Consider the following 25,795-nt stretch of genomic DNA (forward strand, 5'->3'; position numbering starts at 1 on the left):
CTGAAACCCTCCTGCCTCGCCCAGGACAGTAGACGGTCCCTCTGTTCAGCAGCCTTCCTTCCTTGGCGTGGCTCAGTATCTCCACAGCTCTTTTGGCAGACTGTGCTGAGAGGTCACTGTCCAAGAAAGAGATTCACTTGCAATTCTACTGACTGACTCCTTTATGTGTTGTAGTATGCTTGGCAGCTGTGGCAAGCAGACTATCCATAGTCTCCCTTTGAGCACAACTCGCTGAAGTAGTAAGGGACAAGTCTCCCCTACTTCTGGTCATGTGCAGTTTAATGAGTCACACACGATTCCCAAGATTTCCATTCACAGAAGGGTTGCTTGGTGTAGGCTGCATACTACAAGGGGCCCCTGGTGCAACAGTGATGAAGAAGGCATTTCTTCATTGTGTCAGAGGGTTACTTTCTTTGTAAAAGCTGTGTTTCTTCACTATTGGCTAGGAGGCTGTTGGGTGATAGAATTAGGGATTTGGGTGATTAGCCATCTCTTTAAGACAAGACCTCCAGGCAATCAACATCTGCCTTCCCCATTCCTGTCCACCTGCTATGGTCTGAATGTGCCCCTCCAGAATTCATATATTAAAATCCGGATCTCCAAAGGCAGGTGAGGGTTAGTAGTAGGTTGTCATGAGGTGGGGCCTTTAGGAGGTCCTTAAATCCGGAGGGTTGAGTCCTTGTGGTGGGATTAGTGTCCTTAATAAAAGAGTCTCCAGGGAGATCCTTTGTCCCTTCCACACAACAGGTAGATGCTGGCTATGAACCAGGAAGACAGTCCTCCATATAAACTACACAGAGCAATATTATAACTTTTGATTTTAAAGAGTCAAATGCTTTAAATAAATAGAAAGGAGAATATTAGTCTTTCATGTTTATCCATAATTTTACATTTCGGTTAGTATTAGCTTTTTAAAGATATCCAAGTATCTCATATTGCGTCAGAAATTTGCCTACTTTTGTGCACTCGCTAGTGCCTTCACATAGCATTTTTCCCCAGAGGGTTTTCTTTTTTCTTTTTTTTTCTAATCAGTGGTAATGGTCAATGTGGTCAGAACTTACTTGGCCATATTAAAAACACACTCCTTGTAGCAACTGATATTTTGGTCTCCATCTGCTTGACTCCTTCATCTGTCTGCATTTTTGAGTATCACAAGATTGGAACCAGATATTAAGATGTGACAATAATCATGATCAGCAGAAGGGGCTGAACTGGGATAATTTCAAAAGGATTACAAAGAAAGGAAGGATTTGCAATGCCATAAAAAGACAAAAGTTCATTGGACTGTGAGGTGCCAGCTGGGCACTGTACCACAATAGCCTACAGCAAGGATATAAGAATTTAAGATTACAGCTAAAGTGCATGTTAAGTTATAAGAGTATGTACTAGTATCAGTACTTAACTTTTGGTAACAAAAAAAAGTTGTAGCTGACTTCCTATAGTAGGATAACATTTCTATACCACTTTAAACAAGCAAAATTTTACAAATACAGCATTTTGAGATATAGACAAATGCGATTAAACTATAAAAATAAAAACAAATTAATAGAAAACTTAAGGAATAAGGGGAATGAAAGCAATAGTATATGGAAGTAGTCACAGGTTGATATAGTACTAACAATCTAGTTCTTAAGTTGAATGGCAATTTCATGAATATTAATTTTTTAAATATTCCTTTTAAAATATCCCTTTTAAATGAAAGTAAATATTTTCAGTTAAAGGGAAAAACATAAAAATAATGTTATAAATGACAAAATCCAAACGGTCGCACATTACATTATATTTTATGTGCCACAAAATCTCTTAATCCTGTGTAATAAAAGCCTAGGTGGTGTCACATGCAATGCCATCACAAGATGGCCTCCACAAGATGGTCAGAAAGGGAGGGCAGTTGTGGGCGATCAGGCCAGCAGGGGAGGGCAGCTGGGGGTGTGATCAGGCCTATCGGGGAGGGCAGCTGGGGGTGATCGGACTGGCAAGGGAGGGCAGGAATCGGGACTAAACCGGCAGTCGGACATCCCCCAAGGGGTCCCAGATTGGAGAGGGTGCACAAATTTCGTGCATCGGGCCTCTAGTATTATCATAATTAGTTTTGTAAAGAGTGTCTTAAATTCCTCACACTTTAAAACAATATCCTGAAAGTACAAAGAGAAAGAAAAGGTTTTTAAAGTTTTATCATCTGGAATGTCTGATTTCTTATAGAGGAAGACATTATCACAGAGACATCATTTCTGGATAAAAAAAAATTTAGTGAGGAAGGGAAACTCACGAAGGGAGGCTTCTCACTTCTTTTGCTCCAGGAAACAGCTGGTACACAGAAAGTTTCCTCTTTTCCCTCTAGGGAAACGAGATGCTGACTGTATATGTTTTTCTAGACTAAAAATAAATATTAGGCTTATGTTTCAACTGATTCTGAGTCCAGCATGTCCAGAGGAAAATCCAGTTGCTGATCTAATGGCGCCGGTGAGCCTTGTGCAGAAATGTATCACCCGTTTCTCCTGCTTCCATGTGAATTCACTTTTACGAGGGAGTTAATTGGTGATCTTTGAGAATTTCTATATATGTAGGAAAAGTAAAAACTGAGTAAATAAGACCAAGACACATGAAATTTAGGACAGAGGAGCAGGTATATGGGTAGGGATGCATAAGAAACTTGAGGTCATATTTCTTTTCTAAACCAGACATTGTGTTGGAGGGAATGCATTGTGTACTTTCTGCATGTTTAAAATATTTCATTAAAGATGTAAACTTTATACTGTTTAAATGAGAAACTCAAAATCCCATCAAGGAAAGATTCCCTCTGCAAAGACACATTGTGCACCTGCAGAGGCCAAGGCTCTGCAATAGACATTTCTCTTCTGTGGGAAAGGAAGACATGGACGCCTTGACTTTGAACACTATGAAAGGAATGGAGTTCAGTACTCAAATAACTCTGACACGTGTCTAGTGTCTCATGTGCCTGGAAAGCAGTGTAAATACAGAGCAATAGATGTTCAACAGGAAGTGTTTTTTCCTGGTGAGAAAGAGCTGCATGGGTCAGTGGTCAATTCACCTGGGACCTGAGGATGAGAACATTTTGAATGGAAATGATAGAGTGTGGGAATGATTCCACAAGAGGCTAAAGATATTATGTGCTTTTACCAGGGAGCATATTTGTAAGAATAGTTGTAAGGGGATACAAGAAACATGACAGCAGCTTGGAAAACCTCTAGAAGTCTAGAACACACACTTAGATATTTTTTAAAATTAGGATGTTTGGCAGGAGATGGCCTGGAACCTCCTCCTGGCCATGTCACGTGCTGGAAGTGTGACATTTGGCAAGTTACTTAATCTTTCCAAAGCATATTTGATAATTGGGAATTATGAAAACCTCACCCTCCTTTTTTAAATAAATAAATCAAGTAGTTATGCATTCTGACATTATAAGACTTGAGATAAATGATAGCTTTTATATTTAAGCATGTAGAAAAGAAAGCTAGAAAAGTAGGTTTGGCCATTTTTTGATGGCCATGTGGAGACAGATTTTATAGACTATTATAATTGACTAGAGGCCCGGTGCACAAAAATTTGTGCACTCGGGGGGGAAGGGAGTCCCTCAGCCCGGCCTGTGCCCTCTCGCAGTCTGGGACCCCTTGGGAGATAATGACCTGCTGGCTTAGGCCTGCTCCCGGGTGGCAGAGGGCAGGCCCAATCCCTAGGTGCAGCCTCTGGTCAGGCTCAGAGCAGGGCCAATTGGGGAGTTGGGGCGCCGCCCCCTGTCATGCACAGAGCAGGGCGGATCGGGAGGTTGCAATGCCACCCTCAGTCATGCTCAGGGTAGGGCCGATTGGGGGGTTGGGGAGCTGTCCCCTGTCACACTCAAGGCAGGGTCGATGGGGAGGTTGCGGTGCCACCCCCTGTCACTCACAGAGCAGGGCCCATCAGGGGGGTTGGGGCTCTGTATCCTGTCACGCACAGAGCAGGGCCCATCAGGGGGTTGGAGCGCCGCCCTCTATCACCCACAGAGCAGGGCCGATCAGGGGGTTGGGGCACCGCCACTCTCACACTCAGGGCAGGGCCGATGGGGAGGTTATGGCTCTACCCCGTCACACACAGAGCAGAGCCTGTGGGGTGGGGGGGTTGGGGCCCTGCACCCTGTCACACACAGAGCAGGGCCCATCAGGGGTGTTGGGGCTCTGTACCCTGTCACACACAGAGCCGCGGGGCGATCAGGGGGTTGGGGAGCTCCCTCCTATCAGGCACAGAGCAGGGTTGATCAGGGGGTTGGGGCGCCTTCCTCTGTCAAGAACAGAGCAGGGTGGATAGGGAGGTTGTGCCCCTGCCCCCTGTCACACACAGAGCGGCAGGGTGATCAGGGGGTTTGGGCGCTGCCCCCTGTCATGCTGATCCCAGTGCCGGGAGGCATATTACCCTTTTACTATATAGGGTAGAGGCCTGGTGCATGGGTGGGTGCTGGCTGGTTTGCCCTGAAGGGTGTCTTGGATCAGGGTGTGGATCCCCACTGGGGTGCCTGGCCAGCCTGGGTGAGAGGATGATGGCTGTTTGCAGCTGGTCACACACCCTTCAGGGTGGGGGTCCCCACTGGGGTGCCTGGCCAGCCTGGGTGAGGGGATGATGGCTGTTTGCAGCTGGTCACACACCCTTCAGGGTGGGGGTCCCCACTAGGGTACTTGGCCAGTCTGGGTGAGGGGCTGAGGGCTGTTTTCAGGATGGGGGTGACTGAAGCTCCCAACCGCTCCTTTTTTTCTTTTTTATTCTGGGCTAGCTTTAGCTTTGAGGCTTGACTCCAGCTCTTAGGCCTCTGCTGCTGAAAGTAGGTTTCTAGCCTTTGCTTACAATGTTGTGATCCTGCTGGCTGAAGCCCAGTGACTAAACCAGGTTTCTGGGGTTTTGTTTAGCTTCTATATTTGTTACATAGTTGCTTAGAGTTGCAGCTCAGAGGCCTGCAGTGGCAGGCGGGGAAGGTTGGAGTCCTCCATCACTGAAGCAAGCAAGCCTCATGTTAGTTTCAAGCTGCCTGGCTGCCGGCCGCCATCTTGGCTGGCATTTAATTTGCATATTGCCCTGATTAGCCAATGGGAAGGGTAGCGGTCGTACACCAATTACCATGTTTCTCTTTTATTAGATAGGATTGAAGTTGAAGAAAAAAATACTGGTGGATCAAAGGTATTAAACCAGGTTAATTGGAAGATTAATAGATGGTGGCATTAATAGACATGGAGAAAGAGAAGGGACTGATTTAAAGGTCAAGGAAATGGGCTTTGTTTTAAGCAAGTTGAGTTGGAGATATCAACAGGACACATTAGCAGAGATATGCAGGGGGTCTGAATGTGTAAGAAAAAGATCAGGGCTAGAGAAAGGATTACTTTCTCCTTCCATCAGCCTCACTTTTACCACCTGACTGCAGTGGCTGAGAGATGGACTTCTAACACCAACATGGTCATGGTCATTGAAACCACAGAGTAGATGCCAAGAACAGAGTGTAAAGAGAACACTAAAGTCACAACAACATGAAGAATGTTCCAAAAGGAGGAATGAAAACCATAAAAGAAAAAAGTGCAAAATAAAAGAATTGGAACAGTGCTGGGGAATGGGAAACAGAAGTGAGACCTGAAGAGTTTGAGGGGACAAAAAGGGGTTACAAACCATGCAAAACAGGTTAACTCTAAATAGGAAGATCATTAAATATGGTGATTTTCATGGATAGATTTCAGTTTGGTAACATCAGTAGAATAATTCAGATTGCAAGGTCTACAATGCAAGTAGGTGTTAGAGGAAGTGTTTTGATCATTATTTTGATCATTACATGAAGGTAATGTTGGCAGTGTTAATTCCAAAAAGAAGGGGCACATTAAGCAGCTATCAACTATTCCAGGGTTCACTCTATTTTCTTTTCCTGGGAGCATGGAGAACAGCATGGAAAATGCTCACATAGGAAGGAAGATGGTAGATTTGATGCACATGTGCTGAGGTTGATGGGCTTGCTAGTACTTTTCCAGTCATCTACTGTCAGACCCATTGAATCTCTGGGCATGCATGTTCTTCACAGGGACATGTTTCAGATCATCTTGAATAAATCAAAACCAGCAGCATCCATGTGGTCTCCTGGAGGACACACCATCATTTTCCATCTCATGTCTGGTCAGGCAGTGTCAGCATGTATCCCAATTTGCAAAAAGCCTCATCTCAGGAGAAGTGATCTCTTGAAAATAAAAGAACAGAAAATTAATAAAGAAAAATCAAACATATTTGAAAGACATTTGATTTAGTTACTTTTGGTCCCCAATTGAAAAGTTTAAAAGATGATGTCAGCATAATTAAGATTTATCTTGAAGTGAATCTAGCAAAGATGGACAAAGCTTGCCTTGAGGGAAAGGTGAGCCCTAGTGGCCAGTTGGCAGGCTGCGCTAAGTAGCCATCTGCAGTGGAAAAATCCAGGCACAATTAATGTCCACCCTCTCTGTCCTCCCATCATGTCTGATTCACTCAAAGATACAATGTTCATCATTTCATATAGTTGTCTCCTCCTCCAAGCAAGAAACTCTTTATAACAAGGACAACATCCTATATAATACAAGGCTAATATGCAAATCGACCAAACGGCGAAACAACCGGTCGCTATAACGTGCACTGACCACCAGGGGGAAGATGCTCAATGCAGGAGCTGCCCACTGGTGGTCAGTGCGCTCCCACAGGGGGAGCACTGCTCAGCCAGAAGCCAGGCTCACTGCTGGTGAGCACAGCAGTGGTGGTAGGAGCCCCTCCCGCCTCTGCAGCAGTGCTAAGGATGTCCAACTGCCAGCTTAGGCCCGCTCTCTGTGGGGAGCGGGCCTAAGCTGGCAGTCGGACATCCCCTGAGGGCTCCTGGACTGTGAGAGGGCACAGGCCAGGCTGAGGTGCCAACCCCGCTCCACCCTTCCCTCCTCCCCGCCACCACCACCAAGTGCATGAATCTCATGCACCAGGCCTCTAGTGTAATATATTAGCTAAAAATTTTGGAGACAGAAAAAATTGAAAGGCTTTGCAGTGAGACAAAATAAAACTGAATGTAAACTTAGTTATATCTGTAAGGATTTAAGAGTTTCAGAGAGTTAAGGAATGTGCATAGGTCACAAAGCTTTATGCAGATAAATTATGTTCCTCCTTAAGCTCTTAGCTCTACTAATTGAGCATGCCGAGTTTGCCTGTGTGTGTTTATGTTAGTTTATATTTCTTATTTAACCATCAGAGCATCACATCCTTATGTGTTTGGTATTCGTATCTCTGTTTTACAGATAAAACTGAAATTTGGAGATATTAAAGTGTCATGGGCTGACTGATGGCTCCTAAATAAATCAGATCCTAGTCCCTGGAACTCGTGAATGTTAGCTTATATGGTAAAGTCTTTTCGGATATGATGAAGCCAAGGATTTAAACTCAACATGGGAAGATTAGCCTCAGTTACCCAGGTGGGCCCTAACTGTAATCACATGTACCCTTATAGGAGAGAGGCAGAGTGAGATTCGATCAACCACAGAGGAGAATGGGAAGTGAAGAGTGACCAGAGACAGATGAGAAGATGCTGACTGTGCAGCGATGTAGTCAAAAGCCTAGAAGTGCTGGCAGCTGCCAGAAGCTGGAAGAATCAAGGACCTTCTCCTGTGGAGAGGTCTCCTCAAGAAGGAGTGGTCCTGTCAAGACCTTGATTTTGAACTTCTGACCTTCAGAACAGTGAGAGAGTAAATTTAGATTGTTTCAAGACAGCCACTTTGTGGTCATTTGTTGCAACAGCTACAGGAGACTAATACAGGGAGGACCTTGCCAGGAGTCCCACCATTACTCTCAGAGCTGCATCTCAGGCCTTTCTGATGGCAAAGCCTCAGGCCTATATGAATAGGTGTTAATATTTCCAAGCTCAGTGGGGAATACAACATATCATATTGCTTGAGGAGAATATAGCAATTTATAACAACTGATCTCCGATCAGATTCCTGGGTTGCTATTTGGACTTGACCTTTGAAAACATTACTTGATTTCTCTGATCTTTCTGTTCTTCATCTCAGATGTGTTTTACCCTATTCCCTGTATCATTCAATCATACATGTTAGTCTCTGTTCCATGTACCAAGGATATAGCAGAGAACAATAAGCAATAAAACATGCTACTTGCCATGGAGTTGAAGCTGTATTTATGGAACAACCAAAGAAGCTTAATTTTCAAGCAGGAAGTGACTTCATATACTAGGATATTTCGACTCACACTTAGATAGATGCACACTGTATGTGAGTCAAATCTTTTAATTTTAGAGAAAGTTTCTGTGAAGTGTGCAATTTGAGAAGGGAAAAAGGGAGGGAAAATTGTTTCTAGCTAATGTATTCTGGTGGACATACTTATAATTCCCAAACTACTTGAAATGATGTGCAGCATTACACTAAATATAATAAAAGCAATAATGAATTAAAGTGAATCTGACCTTGAAGTGATTGAGTGACTCCTGATTTCACAATACATTATGGCAGGATGTTCTCGGTGACTTTCGGGCAAGAAAGCAATCTAGAAAGGTTTCTATGTATCAGGAGTGTCACAATCTTTTCCGGGGCCTATTTGTCACGTTCTCACCTAATGCAGCTGTGAAAAGTAGGTGATGAATTTCACTTTACCTTTACCATGTCAGACATCTGCCAGATGCACTTTTAGTAGAAAATGGATTCAGCTAAAGTAAGGTGGTCTTTAACATTTTTGCTGAGCCTACATCTGAAAAGCAGCTCTGATCAAATTAGGCTAAATCCTAAAATTTAAAGCAAATTTTAAGTGCTGTAATGGCTTGTCTTTTAGAGCTGACCATTTTTCAAATGCTATTTGTGGCAATAGGTCAAAGAGTCATAGATCACAATTATTAGAAATCTGTCTCACGCATATTAAAAGGTGTCAAACCCAGGGAGGGAAGGGGCTTTAAAGGCTCTGAAATGAGAAGAAACCATTCTCTTAGTGACTTTATGCCTACATAGGGCAGCGTGCGCTGTAACCTAAAGCACACTCATCCCATTTATCATATTGGAACAGATAGTTGTTTAAATGGAGTCTGAAACTCCGCCCATCAGCTTTACTTCTATTCCACCAATTGTTCATTTATTCAACAAACAGTTGTTAGAAACCTGTCATGCGTCTGGTGCTTGGGGCTATAGACCACATGGACCCTCTCCTCCAGCAACACACTATTTGCAGGACGACAGACCTGAGAATAGGTAATGACCAGAGGAGCAGTTTGCTGGAGGAATGCCTAGCACAGTGCCTAAGACAGTTAAAGGAAAACTTTATGGGTGACTAGGTTGAATCTGGAAAGAGGAGTAAGAATAAGTGTGGCAGAAAAACAGAGAAAGTTTCAGAAAAATGAAACATATGCAGAAGCTCAAGGAGATGGATGACTGCTGTGTGTATTTTAGAACCCGAAGTAGCTGGCATTGTCTGCCCTGTGAGGAAGGTCATATGGTGTGAAAGTGTCACGTGACAAGGGCTGGCTGTGGCTTTCATGCTGGCATCCTCAGTGGTTAGAAATGAGCTGGAGCTACATACATTGTTGATAACTTTGCTGGATAGAACAGGAAAAGACCTGTGTAAGGTGTAGGACCACCAGTTCCATACCTGGCTGCCACTGAATGTCTAGATGTCCTGGGGGAAATTATTTAGTTATTCAGTATCTGCTTGTGTAAGATGAAAGTGTTTGATTTTATGATTGAATATAAAACATTATATAGCCTTCAAATCCTTTCAAAATGTATTCACTTAAAGTTAAAAATGTACATGTAACTTCAATATAAAAGTTAAAAGAACACTTAAGGGAATATTATAAATTGATAAATAAAAGACAATCCCATAGAAAATGGGAAGATATAATTAGGCAATTCAGAGAGGGTAAACCTTCATGGCTAATAATTATATGAAAAGATTCTCAGCCTCACTAGTAATCAGGAAAATTCAAATTGAAACCACAAGAGAATTCCATTTCACAATTACCCAATTGCTAATAAAGACATCTTGTAATAATATCAAATGCTTGAAATTATACTAAGCAAAGGGAATTCTTTATTATACATTGCCAGTGGAATAAGTACATTGACACAGTGACTTTTTGCTGTGGTCTCACGAATATAAAGATACTCATGCAATGTGACTTCCAGGCGTGTCCTTTAGAGCTATTCTTACAGAATACCCTAAGGAAACATTTTCATGAAAGTTCCCAACAGTATTGGCTACACTAACAAAAGAGTGTCCTACCCATTCCTATCTCAAGCCACACTGGCGATGTTCCTCCATGAAGCCACCACCACCGACACCCACTGTACCACTGGGTCACCTTGGACTGTGGCATCACCTTCAGATGCCATGAGTCAAAACTCACTTTTGATTTCTGCACTAGGACCATTACTTTCCCAAGAACTGCATCCTTGCCATAGGATGTGAATCTGGCAGTTAATTAGACTTTGGATGGGCACTTGACCCAAACTGTTATGGTCATAATTAGCTAGTTATTAATATTAATAAAAGGAAAAGAGCAAAGGAAAGTCAGACATTGTAAGCATGGTCACCTGGGAAGCTACACTAGGAAGCTACAGCTTCACCCAGCATTGTTCCTCCAAGGGGATTAACACCCTCCCTTCCCTCTCCAGGACTGGATTGTTGGGGGGAGAAGGGGTAGATAGGCACAAGCACCTGAAATTGGGGTGATGCAGGGAAGATGCTTGCCTGTCAATCTAGCCTGGGGAACAGTGGGTTGGCGACAGGGCAGGTCTCATCAGAAATATATGAAATCTGGGAAAGTCAACACCCTCAAAGAGTTCCCTCTCTCCTGTTTACTCTGGTTCGCTCCTGCTCTGTGACCTGCAGTGGCCCGTGTGCTTGCCTGTTCTCTCTTCACAGCCATGTGGCCTTAAGCAGCCATGGATCATGTGGGCCCCACATACAATGGACTGCAGCTGGGAACACAAACTGAGCTAGCCAGCGGTGGACTGGACTGGATTTTAATATACAACAGAAATTCTGAGCAGCGGCCTTAATCCTGGCCCTGCTGAAGACAAGATTGGACTTCTTCCATGGTGAGACAGACAGAGATAGGACTTTGGAGGGGAACCCCTTAATTTTACATTATCAAGAAAGCTTTCCATGAAACCCCATCCTCCTATGGGGGTCTCAGGAACTTCTCTTCCTTGTGGCACCCCAAGGACTCCACTTCCACAGATAACAAAACTAGACCAATGAAATGGGTATTTAGAATTAGGACCGAGACCTGTCTAGTCAGTCTGATCTGGAGTCTTCGAAGGGAATAGATGAACCTCAGAAGCTCATCTGGGTGACTGTGTGCCGCCTGCAGTACAGGGAGGGGGCTGCCGAAGCCTGTGAGCTGGGTCCAGAGGCAGAGATAAGAGACAGAGGGGAGCAATGACAGGTTTACAGATAGTTCAGGTCGAAGCTCCCATGCAGCCAGTCAGCATTCCTGCACTGAGAGATAGCCCTGCTTCCTTGTAATGAGTTCCCTCTTCCTCGTCAGCAGCGAGCTGCTCTCTGTTACTTTTACATTAAGAATCTTGGCTGAGAGTCCCCAGATACATTTCCCCAAATGCTACAATGTGAACTACGTGATGGTTATAATACAGCACTTTGCACAATTTCACATTCTTTCTATGAGAAAAATCTCTTCAAGTTTCAAATGACGACTCTTATGTATTTTGAAGAACTTGCCTGGAATCTGAGGACTGCCTGCTCTGCTTGTACAATTATTTTTGCTTCCTTTTAACACAAGTACAGACACTTTTTCTCACTTTATTAATGACATGAGATGCAGCTAATGCTTTCACCTAAACTGTCAGCACATGAATCAGGCACACTGACAACTGCTGTTTCCTAAAGGCCATTAAAAATGGTATTGAAGATGCTTTAAAAGGAAAACAAAGCAAAGTCAAATTTATTATGCTAGAAGTATCACTCCACCTTTCCCCACCAGTTTCATGACTATAAAACTTTCAGAATAAAAAAAAGATGTTTAGCCTGAAGACTTTTCTTTTCTCTTTTCTTTCTTTTTATTGCTAATTTCTTCAGGGATTGACCAAGAGTTTCCAGCAGGAAGGAGCTCCTGGGTGAGTAATTTCCAGTTAGGTCATTTAGCTCAAGGATTGCATTCCTTGCGAGCTTTCCAGCTTCTCTGCTTATCAGTCTGCGAAGGCTCTTTTTTTTTTTTTAATTAATTAATTAATTAATTTATTATTATTAGTTAAGGTATTACAAATGTGTCCTCATCCCCCCCATTAACCCCCAACCTCCCCCCACACACACACACTCATGCTCCCGTGTTGAACCCACGCAGCCTCTCATTCCAGCAACGTTCCTGTTCCTGCCTGGTCGCCAGGAGGCTGATGGGATCCTGTAACTTCTGGTGTGAGCTGCCAGGGCTCCACACTTCCACAAGCTGGGCAGAGATGAGAACTCATTTGAAATGTTTATTACATTTATGATTTCAGTTCATTTCCTGCTCCTGTGAGGTTACCAGGCTATTTGCTGGAATAGGAAAGTACACAGGGGCCCTCCAGTGATGAAGTAATTTAATACTTTGGGTAAAAATTCTCAAAGATTTTTGCAGTTGTGCACCAGTCAGAAGAGAACATTTACACAGGGTCCAAGAACTGTCAGCTCTGGTGGATAGATAATGCCTCTGCAAAATGCAGGGTTTCTCAAAGAGGTTTCAAAGGACTCAGTGGTAAATGACCTCTTGAAAAAAACGTAGCTTATGAAGACTAAAAACCACACCCAATAAGAAGTCATTGATTTCATTCACTTAATGTTTATGTAGATGTAAATATCTTTATCATACATACATTTATATCTTTACACCCCATTCCTGTGCGCCTCGGATTGTATGGACTGCCCAAGTAGCAATGCCACTTAAAGATCATTCCAGATCAACTCATCAACCTCCTTCCTTTTATGATAAAACACGTTTGTGTTTTATATATATGTATACAGAAGCAAATAAGAGAATACGGTACTTCATAATTTTACGACACAACCACCTTTCTTAGTAGTAACAATGAAACTAATGTAAAATAGGTACATGATTAGAAAAATGCAAGCATTTAACAGTAAAGTGCAAAATGAAAAATAGAAACTCCCTATTTATTTCCATTCCGGCTTCCCAAGAGTAACACTAGAAGCAATTTCTTATTATTAAAAGAACAGTATGCTTAGACTGACAAAAATAAAAGCAAACAGCACTTTTTAGAATTTAATAATATATCTGTGGCATCTTTTAATGTTACAAGTTATAAACTGTTTTAATTATTACTCTTTGAAAATACACATTGTAAATGTTTGACCTAGTCACACTAACTTTTCTCTTTCTATCATCCCAATCTTACCCTGAAGTCTCCTTTCAATTCCCACATTGTTTTGGTTTTGTTTTGTTTGGCTTTTCTGGGGTAGATATTGGTATTATTTTTTCAAGTCTGTTTCCTACACACAAAATAGTAATAGTGTGGATTGAATTTTATTTACACACATATATATATGTAATATTGGTGCTCCTAATGCCATTGGTGAATTCTGGTGGACTTATTTCTTCTTAATTAATCTTTGTTATTTCTTTTTCTTGCTTTATTACATTACCCAGGGCCCCAGGGCAGTGTTGGGAAGAAGTGCTGATGAGTATCTTCAACTTGCTTGCAAGCTTAAGGGGAAAGAGTTTACTATTCCCACGGTGAATGTGATGTGGGCGGAAGGTTTTGATAGAGACACTTTATCAGATCACGAAAGTTTCCTTCTCATCCTACTTAGCTGATTTTTAATATGAATCTCTATTGAGAACCATCTGGTGTTTTTCTTTATTTTGTTAATTTTAGTCACTTCCATTTATTGATGTTTTAATGTTAAATGAATCTTTGCAATAGTTCCTGCTATAAACCAAATTGATCATGACATATAATTTCTTGTATATATTGCATTGGATTTATTATAATTTTGTTTAGGACTTTTGCCTTTGTTCATGAAAAACCTTTGCCTTCAATTTTTCTTACAATGACCGTGTTAGTTTTACTATCAAGGTCATGTAAACCTCAAAAATGAACTGGGCAGTCATATCTTACTCTCTTTTCTAAAAGAGTTTCTATGACATTTGTGTTATTATTATTATTATTGGTTAAATATTTGGAAAATTTACTAGGTAAGCCATTCTTACCTGGAACTCTCTTTGTGAGAAAAAAAATTTCTTAAGTTCATGTTTAAATTATTTAAATAATATAGGAATATTCATTTTCTTCTATCAATTTTATTTCACTTTTCAAGTTATTTGTCCATCTTCATAAAATTTGTTAACATATAGTAGTCGATGATTGTGGTAGATTTATCTGTGGCTCCATTTTTTCCTTTCTCTACTCCTCTTGATATATGCTTGTCTTAGCCTCCTAGTGTGGCACTTAATCAGCAGAGAACTTCCAGACACATGAGAAATAATGAAGGACTATTGTTTTAAGCCACTGAGTTTTGGGCTGATCTATAATAATAAAAGCGTAATATGCTAATAAGACCAGACATCCTTCCGGACCACCTTCCAGATGAAGCCTGGGGCTGCGAGGGAAGCCTGCGTCCAGGTGCCAGAGGGAAGCCAGTGCCAGCATCAAGGGTAAGGAAGGCCTACTCTTGTATGAATTTCGTGTATCGGGCCTCTAGTTTATTTATAATAGTCAATAAAATAAAACTCTATAATTTGCTTTGCTATATGTATGCGTGCAGTTAGGTGATATGGTTGATTTGTGGTTTCTGCTCTTTTCTGTATCAGTCTTGCTAGAGATTTAACAAATTAATTGTTCTTTCAAAAAACACTATTTTTTGCTATTGCATGCCCATTTTCTATTTCTTAGAATTTTGCTCTCTTGTTTTATTACCTTCCTTCTACTTTGTAAGGGTTTGATTTACTGTCTTTCCTAATTCAAATATTACTTTTCTTCATCCTTTAATAGTAGAGCTTTCAATTCATGTATGTGAGACATTTTGTTTTGCTCAAGATGTCTTTTATATTATTTTTCTTTATTAATAAACAAGGATCCTTTCTGAAGACATGTCCTCCAGACCACTAGTCCTTGTCCTATTATTTATGATCTTTTATTCCAACCATCTAATACATTGTTAGCTTCACTCTTGTATTTATCAGTTCTCAAAATTCTATTAAACAATTTTGATAGATTCCAAGTCTCTCCTGCACTTCTCCATCTTTTCCTCTATTTTCTTTATATTCTGTCTAATAACTATGATATTCGAATCATCTATGGATCTACATCTGTTTACTTGTATTTTCTTGTATTTTCTTTTATCTCTAGTTTGCTTATCCATACTTTAGCATGTTTAATATTTTTTATTAGTTGCTGAACATAATGGGTAAAAATTATAGTGGTTCCTTCAAAAATGGTTAGTTTTTCTGTTGAGGGGTAGACAGAGGTCCTACTGAGTTCACTTGGTCCTGTTGATGGTAGGTTTTGGTAGGTGTGATGATTTCAGTCTCCTCCTCCTCTGCCAAGCAGTCTTCTGCTTTGGTTTTATTGGCCAGAACTGGACCATGTGAACATCCCCAGTTGCTAAAGAAGAAGGAAATAACACATCTTACAAAATGAGCAGGGTTGGGGCTGGACCAATTTACCACTCCAAACTAAATCAAGGTTCTCGTGCAAAGGGGAAGGCAACAGGTATTTTATGGAGAGTGAGCACTGTCTGACAAAATCCATGATTAATGCAAGTCATAAATGTTCTTTATAAAGCATTATGATATAAATAACATTTAGAGATGACTAGTAAATGTTAAAAAAGGATAGAATGATTAAGGTCAATGATAACTTGTCATAATACTGTATGGCATCTCTCAAATAAGTTCACATGCAGATGGTAGTTTATGGTGAGTACAACACAAAATGACACTTTATTTTAAAGACTATTTTTAGACCACTTTTGGGTTTACAACAAAATTGAACAAAAGTTGCAGAGATTTCCCATATACCCCCCTGACTTCACATATGCAGAGCTTCCACCATTATTAATATCCCCCAACACAATGGTACATTTGTTATAACTGATGAACCTACACTGACACATTATAGTCACCCAAAGTCCATAGTTTATAGGAGAGTGCACTTTTGCTATTATACACTCTATGGATTTGGACAAAATATATAAGTACATGTACCCACCATTATAGCATCATACAGAATATTTTCACTTCCCTAAAAATCTGTACTCCACTTTTCCAACCCCTTCCTCTGACAAACCTTGGCAACCACTGATCTTTTTACTGTCTCCGTAGTTTTGCCTTTTCCAGAATGACATATAGAGAAGTCTCTCCTTATCCATAGGGGATACATTTCAAGATCCCCGGTGAATACCTGAAACCAGAATAGATATTACTGAGCCCTATATATACTATTTTTGTCCTGTACGTACACACATACATGTCATGGCTTCTCTTTGGCATATCCAAATTGCCAGCATCATCACTCCTGTGCTTTTGGGCCATGATCAAGTAAAATAATGGTAACTTGAACATAAGCACTGTGATACCCTGACAGTTGATCTTTTAACCAAGATGTCTACTAAGTGACTGAAGTGTGAGGGGTGTATACAGTGTAAACATGCTAGGCAGAGATGATTCATGTCCTGGGCAGGGTGGAGTGGGTTGACGCAAGATTTCATCATGATACTTAGAATGATGTGCAATTTAAAACTTATGCATTGTTTATTTCTGAAAATTTTCATTTAATATTTTCTGACTACATTTGGACCCCTGGTGGTCAGTGTGCATCATAGCTACTGGTTGAACAGTGGAATGGTTGAATGGTCGGACACTTAGCATATTAGTCTTTTATATATAGAGATGTTTTGATAGCTCATTTCTTTTTAGTGCTAGTCTAGTAGTCCATTGTCTGGATGTATCCTCCTTGGGTTTGACAGAACAGGTATAATGTTTCCGAGGCGGTCTCACATAACTCAGGGAAACACTTGCATGCCAGTTTATCACACAACAGAGAATATGACACATGGGGCAAGTTCCAGAGCAGTCACAGGAGCGTCTGTCCCCACAGAGTGGGGTTCCACAATCCCCCTGGCACATGTATGTATTCACTAGCCCAGAAGTTCTCCAAGCCCCGTAGCTATGGATTTTTATGGCTTCATCATGTAGGCATGATCAGTTATTACCCACATCTCCAGCCTCTCTCCCATCTCTGGAGGATGATAGAAGGGGCCAAATGTTCTAAGCTTCTAATCATGGCTTGGTCTCTCTAATGACTATCCCCCATTATGAAGCTATCTAGGATCCCACCAAGAGATGCTCCAATGGCACAGGAAATTCCAAGGGATTTAGGAGCTCTGTGTCAGGAACCAGGGCCAAAGACCAAATATTAGAAAGAAAGATGCTTCTAACACCTCTATCATTTAGGAAACTGCAAAGGATTTAAGGAGCTCGGGACAGGAGCCAGAAAGAAAGAACAAAATATGTATTTTAAAAAATTATTAATTTTAGAAAGAGAGAGAGAGAGGGAAAGGAAGAGAGATAGAGGAAGGGAGAGAGAGAACTTGTTGTTCCACTTATTTATGTATTAATTGGTTGATTCTTGTATGTGCCCTGACAAGGGATTGAACCTGCAACCTAGGCATAGCGGGATGATGCTCTAATCAGCTAAGCTACCTGGCCAGGGGCACAATATGTATGTTTATGACATCACAATATCCCAATTGTAGTTTGGAGATGTGAAAGCCTGCTATGTTGGTTATAGAATTGGAGACTCCCACCCCACCCAACACCACCTGTTTCTATGCTATCAGAACTTGCAAATGTGTCTTGTTCCACTGCCTGCCAGGTTTTTTTTTGGACTGAACACAGACATTTCTTCATGTGCTTTGACAGCATTCTGAATTGGTTGTAAGTCGTGTACCTCCACCAGTTACAGTGGAAAAGTTCCATTCTCAAATCGCATTCCTGGTTTTAATGGGTTATTTCTTCTAAAACCTCAGCTTGCTTTATTTCAGTGACTACTCTGATTAAGATTTTAAAATAACCTTTCCCATTCTATAAGGCGCCAAGCTAACTGCTAAATTGAAATGAAATTTCTGGAACTCAAAGGTAATTCTTTCATAAGTAGAGATGGCGTTACACTATTCTAGGTGTTCAGGAGAGGAAATATTTTTACATAAAACTGAGGGAATGTGAGGAGAAGATTGGTTTTAAACTGAAAGCTTTCAAGCCATTTTGATATAGTGGAGAAAAGTGGAAAAGAGGGTGAGGTATGGTGCCCCAAACAGCAAGATAAAAAATGTTAAAGAAAAAAAACCTAGCCCTAACCGGTTTGGCTCAGTGGATAGAGTGTTGGCCTGTGGACTGAAGGGTCCCAGGCTCGATTCTGGTCAAGGTCATGTACCTGGGTAGCGGGCATATCCCCGGTAGGGGGTGTGCAGGAGGCAGCTGATCGATGTTTCTCTCTCATTGATGTTTCTAACCCTCTATCCCTCTCCCGTCCTCTCTGTAAAAAATCAATAAAATATTTAACAAAAACCTATAGGTAGATTTTTAGCTAGAGGTTTTTTTTCTAGCATGTTAAAAAATAAAATTCCATAAAGGGCAATATATAAAGTGTTACTGTTGTGAACATAAATATGAACCATAAAAGAACACAATAAAGGGTAACTAGCATATATACAAGACACTTGAGATCTATAAAACGCATTAATATTTTTCTATGATAAAAAAATTTTATATATTGGAACATGATACTGATATATATGCATCCAGTGAAAATTTTAAAATAAAAAACCCTAGTGATGCATAACTTAAATTTAAATATTGAAGCATGCTTTAAATACTCCTTTGAACATTTTTACTTTAGAATGTTATATATTTTATTATCAAGAAGAAACACACCCTTATTATATCCATTTTGAAATAGCAGAGAAAACAATGTATTACCTATGATATTCAGATAAAATTAGGTCTTTCCCTGGCAGTGAATCTTTTTTTATTTAGTTGAAGAGGGAATAACCATTCCTGGCATAGATGAGAAAAATACTCTGTGATGTTCTAAAAAGCACCCTTATTCTCCATTAAGGTTTATTAGCATTATTATAATAGATATCTTTTATTTTAAGCAACTCTTTTTTCCTTAAGAAATCCACGGCGTGACCATATTTACTCTAGATTGAGCTGCTTTAAATCTCAATGCACGTTCCCACACTCTCGGAGAAACTGCAGCGACTTGCTCCCAGCCCAGAGCTCTGCCCATCCACATCTAAATCCCTCTCAATGCCAGGCTCATCCCTCTGACTCAGAGGCTCACCCTTGCTGCAAACCTCTCCAGTTGTGTCCTGATGCCTCTCTGAGGTCAGCTTTGCTCCTCGGACTCAAGAAATAATCCAACCCTATATGCAGGTGGTCAATTTAGGGATCACCAGTCTCTACGGTGAATGAACCCCAAGTGGGGAACTGAGGCACCAGACCTTGTGAGAGTGAAATAAATTGGGGCAAGTAGGAAGACGGAAGCCAGCAACGGGAGCTCTTAGAAAGTTACTCTTCGCGCCACTCAGTCACTCAAATATTTACTGGGTGAGCACAGTGTTGTAGATTGCAGGAACATAACGAATGGTGAGGAGATAAAGACCAGAAATGTCTTTGTGGGGCTTAATACTAGGAGACAGTCAAACTGAAGACACAATACGTTGTGTACCTTTGCTTTTAAAACTTTTCTTTCTACTCTGTACATGAGGGAAGGAGTGAACACAAAAAACGGGGCTGAGACATACAGCTGATTTTGTTAATTCTTCCTTGGAAGACCTAGCTTGAAAAGAACAGATTTAAGTACCAATTTTAAGAAAAAATTTGCTTCATGAATCCTTTCTGGGCAATTGCTGAAAAAGGCTGAAGGAATGAATAAGCTTTCAGAGGCATTTAGGAAGAACCACAGCAGCATCCTCAATGGGGAGGGGGGTGGGGAGTCGGGGATCTCTCATCACAGTCATCATTAGTAATTATTTTGGCTTCTCAGTATCTAAGCTCCTTTCCTGTGTTTGCGGAATCCCTCCTTATGCAAGTTTTGGTGGGATCAATGTAAGCATTTTCAATGCTTTTGTTAGGAGGCCTTTGTGTGCTGAAAAGATTATTCAGAAGACAACCTTTTGAAAAGAATTAATAATTAATTATTAAAACTCCAAATCCAAAAACCTAATTTCTCTTTAAACTTTAATGTCAAGTTATGAATCTAATTATTCTATTTTTGAATCAACAAAATCTTGGCCATCAGTTTTTAAGGCAGCCTGGAGTAACTATTTCGTCTTATTTACAAATGAGATACATCACATTCCTTGAAATAGTTTTAACTAAGTTTACAATTTAGTATTGCTGATTTTATTTTTAAGAACTCTTTTCTGACTGACAGGAAAAAAAATCACCAATACTATGGCAAATTTTTCAATGTAATGAATATCAACATTAGGACATTATCTTCTCAGACAAATTGATTCACAGCTTGGATCAAACTTTTGCTGCAAAGAAATAGGCTTTCTAAACAGTTCAAAGAGTTCACCGTGGTAGCATTTTATAAACAGGAAGGTGGTTAGAAAATTTTAGACTGGATTTTTAAAATTCTGGCTAAGGAGACATTGAAAAACTGGATAAACAGAGATGAAAAGTCCTGAGCCATTCCACAAGGAAGAAAGTCAGCTGAGGAGTTCTTAGAAGAAGTTCTTAATATCTATCAGAAAACTGTTCAGGCATTTTATCATGTATGTTAATAATCATGTTCCAGAAGGGGCTTCTGGTCACATCACACTGCAGAGTTCCGCCTCAGCTCACAACAGAACACTTCTCTTTTTCAAGATAGTGAATCTTAAAGTAACATGCACGTTCCAATTTCATGTTAAATTTCTACCTAAAATTTTAACCAAATAAATGGCCCAATTAAACATGTTTTAATTTGAGTTACTCTATCGTAGCATAGTGTCTTTGATGTTACAAATATTTAATATGCTAAATTGCACAGAATCCTCCTTAACACAAAAATGCTAACACTGTCAATTGGATTCCCCTAAATATTTTCATAGAGAATTAGATCTTCCCAGGGTTAAAAGATGCTTATAAACTAGAGAGGTACTAATCCTGCTGATTGAAGTTACTTATTGACCAGAAATGTCATCTGAGTTTGAGGTTTGGGGCTTTCTATGCACAGAAATCATTTTTTCCCATACCTGCTAAACCCCTCCTCCCCTTTTTTGTTTTGTCAATGCTCACCTGAGGATATTTTTTCCCATTGCTTTTCAGAGAGAGTAGAAGGGAGGGAGAAAGAGAAGACAGGGGAGAGAGAGGGAGGGAGAAAGAGAAGACAGGGGAGAGAGAGAGAGAGAGAGAGAGAGAGAGAGAGAGAGAGAGAGAAAAATGGATGCTAGAGAGACACATTGACTAGTTGCCTGTGGCATATGCCCTTACAGAGGGTGGGAGCGAACCCACAACTTGAGACCCTTTTTATAGTCACCATGTCTAAGTCTTTAAGAGAAGATCGCTGTCCTAGTCCATGTAGTACTTGTCCCCCAATTTAAAAATTAGAATGATCTATTTCTCCCATCTACCAGTGAAGAACTGTAGACTATAGGTAACTTTGTTCAATGGTGTTGCATTTCAATGGCTCTTGTATACTAAATACTTTTCTGTCTAGCTCTAATGACATATTGATATTCCAATAAATTCTTCACATCCTGAAGTAGTTCATTTGATGGAGTCTTCCTAGTCTCAGTTAGCAACACCTGATGTGCAACTAAGGTGCAGGTGTCATGGTGGCCACGATGGTGTCCTGAATGCGGTGGTGACAGGTGTGTCATCCACACCAGTGGGCTCCTGTGGCATAATATTGCAGTAATTCCTGCCAACTAGCTTCTTTGGTTTCTTGTCACTCTGAAAATCTAGTTCTCCATCTCAATGTTTCCCAATAGCTTTCTAATATACAGTAGTTTTCCCTTATCTGTGGTTTTGCTTTCTGTGGTTTCAGTTACCCACAGCCAACCCAAGTCAGAAACTATTCAATGGAACATTCCAGAAATAAACAATCCTTAACTTGGGAATTGCTTGCCATTCTGATGAAATGCTAGCATGATCTCCTGCTGCTCTGCTCCAGCCCGCCCAGGGCATGAATCATCCCCTTTGTCCACCAGCCCCTTAGTCACTTAGTAGTCACCTTGGTCACCAATCAGGTTGATTCTCAGAAAGGGACACCACATTCACATAACTTTTATTACAGATATGTTTATGATTGTTCTATGTTATTGCTGTGATTGTTAATCTCCAACGTTGGAGTTGTCTGGACATGTGTGGTCTGCTTCCAGTCCTGTGGCTGGCTGACTGTGTGACCAGGGGCAGGCCACTTCTCACTCTTGGTCTCTACTTCCTCTGCTGTGGGGTGAGAGGGCGGGATTAGAAGATCCCTGATTTTCTATTGTCACATTGAACAAATTGTGTGGTGTTTAGGGATTTCCTGGCAATGGGGAGACACAAATCCAGGCAAAGTGGTGTGAAGACCAGGGAAGCTACCCAAGACCTGGTAGGTTACCCAGCACCCAAAGGAGCAGCCTGTCCAGGTGACCCCTCCCTGAGGGCTTTCCGGCTACCCGGAGGACCCTGCACTCCGGGAGAACTCACTGAGGCACGTTGGGCATGAGTAACGAAAACAGGGAACCTGGTAACTGGTAGGGTGTGAGAATCTTCAGTGAGAAACTTTCCCCAGAAGCCAGGGGCCTGGGAACAGACCCGTCCTGGGTGCAGTCAGCTCATGGCTGATGCTGTTTATACTCTGGACAGACATCATTTCAACAGGGATTAATATTACAGACTTTTAAGCAAAGAATCTGCACATTTGATATTTTAAGAATTTATAACATGAAAGAGGCTCTAGCAAATTAGAATAAAAGGTCAGTTTTGTGATTATTCTTCAGAATACCAAATTGAGTAATGGTTTTAAGCTACTGTATTTTTAAAATATACTTTTTATTTTAGGAATATTTTTGATTTACCTAAAAAACACGTAGTACAAAGTTTTCATATACCCCACACACCACACAAATTTTCCTATTGTTATCAACTTAGGTTAGTGTGGTACATTAGTTATAATTAATGAAACAATATAGATATATTCTAGATATATTCTATATATATATATATATATATATATATATATATATATATATATATATGATTTCAGAGAGGAAGGGAGAATGAGAAAGAGATAGAAACATCAATGATGAGAAAGAATCATTGATTGGCTGTCTCCTGCATGCTCCACAGTGGGGGTGGAGCCCGCAACCTGGGCATGTGCCCAGACTGGAATTAAACCTCAATCTCCTGGTTCATAGGTCTATGTTCAACCACTGAGCCACTCTGGCCAGGTTAGATATATTCTTATTATCTGAAGTCCATACTTTTCAGATTTTCTTAGTTTTTACCCATTATTTTAGGATTCCCACAAAAGAGAGCACACATCACTAGGCCATCATTTATCATACACCCTCAGTTGCTTAGGCTTTAAGAAGGTATTCTACCTTCATGCGAAGCTGCAGAAAACTTATCAAACCTAAAATTAAGCAGTTGTGGGTAGTCAGCAATGTTGACACAGTTGGACTTGACATATAAATATATTGTTTGTAAAGTATATATTTTAGCATCATAGCTAGCTATCTGAAATATTTGGAATAAGAAGCATTTCTGATGAAATATTGCGGGTATTACACATTACATAATGACTTGCAAAGAACATCTGTGCAAAAGATAAGGGTGAGTTTGTGCTGTTTCACCCAGTGGTCTGTAGGTGGAGCTGATGCTGGTTCTGCATAAACATTTAAAGGGTCACGGGTCACTGCTAGGATTTGCTGTACAAAGTAGGCACAGATGAAAAGAATATCAGTGTAACTTTGCAAACCTACAGCCTATCTTTGGGGAACATTTGATTAGAAAATATGAGTGGATGAAAAATTGTGTGCATATCAGGACTACCTCTGATTGATAACCGGTGTTTTTGAGGATATGAGGCATACCCGGCTTTGCCAGGTACTGTTAGGTACCTGTTGGGTACCTTCTAATGCTGTTGGACAGTCTTTCCTAACAGAGAATGGGTAGGTTACCTAATTTTTTAGCAAGTTGTCAAAGCATTTGGCTCTTCTGATAAGTATTTCCATTTTTCACTTTTCTTGCCTTTTCTCACAGAAAATAGAAAAGATACAAACAAACCAACAACACTACAGGCTGCCCAAGATTTGAATCTTAACAAATCTGGTGCCCATTTCCAAATCAGGAAAATTATCTTGGTGATAGGATACTCTCTTCCTAACTGGTCAGCTCAGCATGGACTACAGTGCTACCACATTAAACAAATCCAGGTATATATTTTTTAACTTTTTAGCAACTCCTAAAAGCATTTAAAATATTTTGGCTATAGCACTGGTCATTGTTGAAGTGGATAAGTATGTTTTTTTAGAATATTTTACAATATAATCAAAGTGAACAGAAATAAAAATAAGCCAAATATCCTATCTCTATTGTAAGGCTCATGCAGTGCCCCTTCCATTCTCTCTGATGACTGTGGGTGCTAACATCTGGTTCTTCCCCACCCCAGTATGGGCGGGCCATGTTATAGAAAAGCATAATCAATACAGTGTACTCCCAATCTTTCATGCTCTTTCTCAGTCTGGCTCACTGGGAAATGATCCTCTAGAATGGCAGTTAAGTTTGGAATTGGAGTCAAAGGGACCACAAATAAATGTACACACTACTGACAACTCGATACAAAATTAATCAGTCAGCACAAGAGAGGAAAATTAAGTAACTCGACCCCAGGAAAAATTAATAAAGGCAGAATCTACTTCATTTCACAGGCATTACAGACCCATGATTCTGATACAAAGTTGTCTTAGCAACAAAGTTGAGATAATCACTGGGCACTGGGTGTTCATCATCCAAAAAATTTTATTTTAGTTTTACGTCACAGTGCATAGAAGATGGACGACTTCCCATCTTTGGGGAGTGTTTGCAAAAAGACACTCAGTCTCTTTCCCAACATTATGAATGATGGTGAAACCTGACTGGGCATGGAAGCTAACAGTTCTCTGCAAATCATGGAGGGAAGCAGCTTGAATTGGTACCGAAAGAGGCATTAGAAACCCTGCAGGTTTCTCTTCCAATCAAACCCTCATTTTCCAAGCAATTAATGCTGCTTCAAGTCTGGAGGACAGTAGCAAAGAGGCACACCTAGAGGAGCCCTGCTGTTTCAGACAACTGTGTTTGCTAAAGCAGCTCAACCCCAAATCCTGGAGCAGAGGTCTCCTGGGAGTGTGAGCAGCAGGTGAAGCTAGAATCCTGCTCTCTGTGTGCCTCGGGGTCCAATAGTGACGACTATTCATTCTGGTAATTACCTGCTGCCTCCCAGAGAAGACCAGGACCCTCTTGTGCTTCAGACTCTCTTCAGACATCACACACACACACACACACACACACACACACACACACACACACACACTAACAACAGCAACAATAATAATTAAACTATTACTGAAAACTAACAACCTCCCTCCCCCAATAACAAACAAAAGAAACAGTCCAATGACACCCTACACTAGGGTGAGTATGACTAGAAGAATGAGGCTACGTTATGTACATCACATCTCAATTCAGTTTGACTCATTGTCTGACTTTAGACCTAATACCAACATAAGATAAGGGTCTTATTTCTGATTTAATCTTAGTAACGACAACAACTATTTCTGGTTT

The 25,795-nt window shown here is 40.6% G+C and overlaps 1 long non-coding RNA gene across 2 annotated transcripts in view; it reads right to left on the reverse strand.

Annotated features, from left to right (window-relative positions):
• Positions 1 to 5,142: 5,142 nt before the first annotated feature.
• Positions 5,143 to 25,795, reverse strand: part of LOC118662271 — a 115,740-nt gene continuing 95,087 nt past the window's right edge. Inside the window, exon 3 of one of the 2 annotated variants that reach the window (XR_004969664.1) lies at positions 5,143 to 6,202. This is a non-coding gene — a long non-coding RNA (uncharacterized LOC118662271). Of the gene's footprint in view, positions 6,203 to 14,650; positions 15,594 to 25,795 lie in introns of those variants that run through there. The other variant, XR_004969663.1, reaches the window with a different exon arrangement.

This window comes from Myotis myotis, unplaced genomic scaffold, assembly GCF_014108235.1.
Source record: "Myotis myotis isolate mMyoMyo1 unplaced genomic scaffold, mMyoMyo1.p scaffold_m19_p_8, whole genome shotgun sequence".
Classification (NCBI taxonomy): domain Eukaryota; kingdom Metazoa; phylum Chordata; class Mammalia; order Chiroptera; family Vespertilionidae; genus Myotis; species Myotis myotis.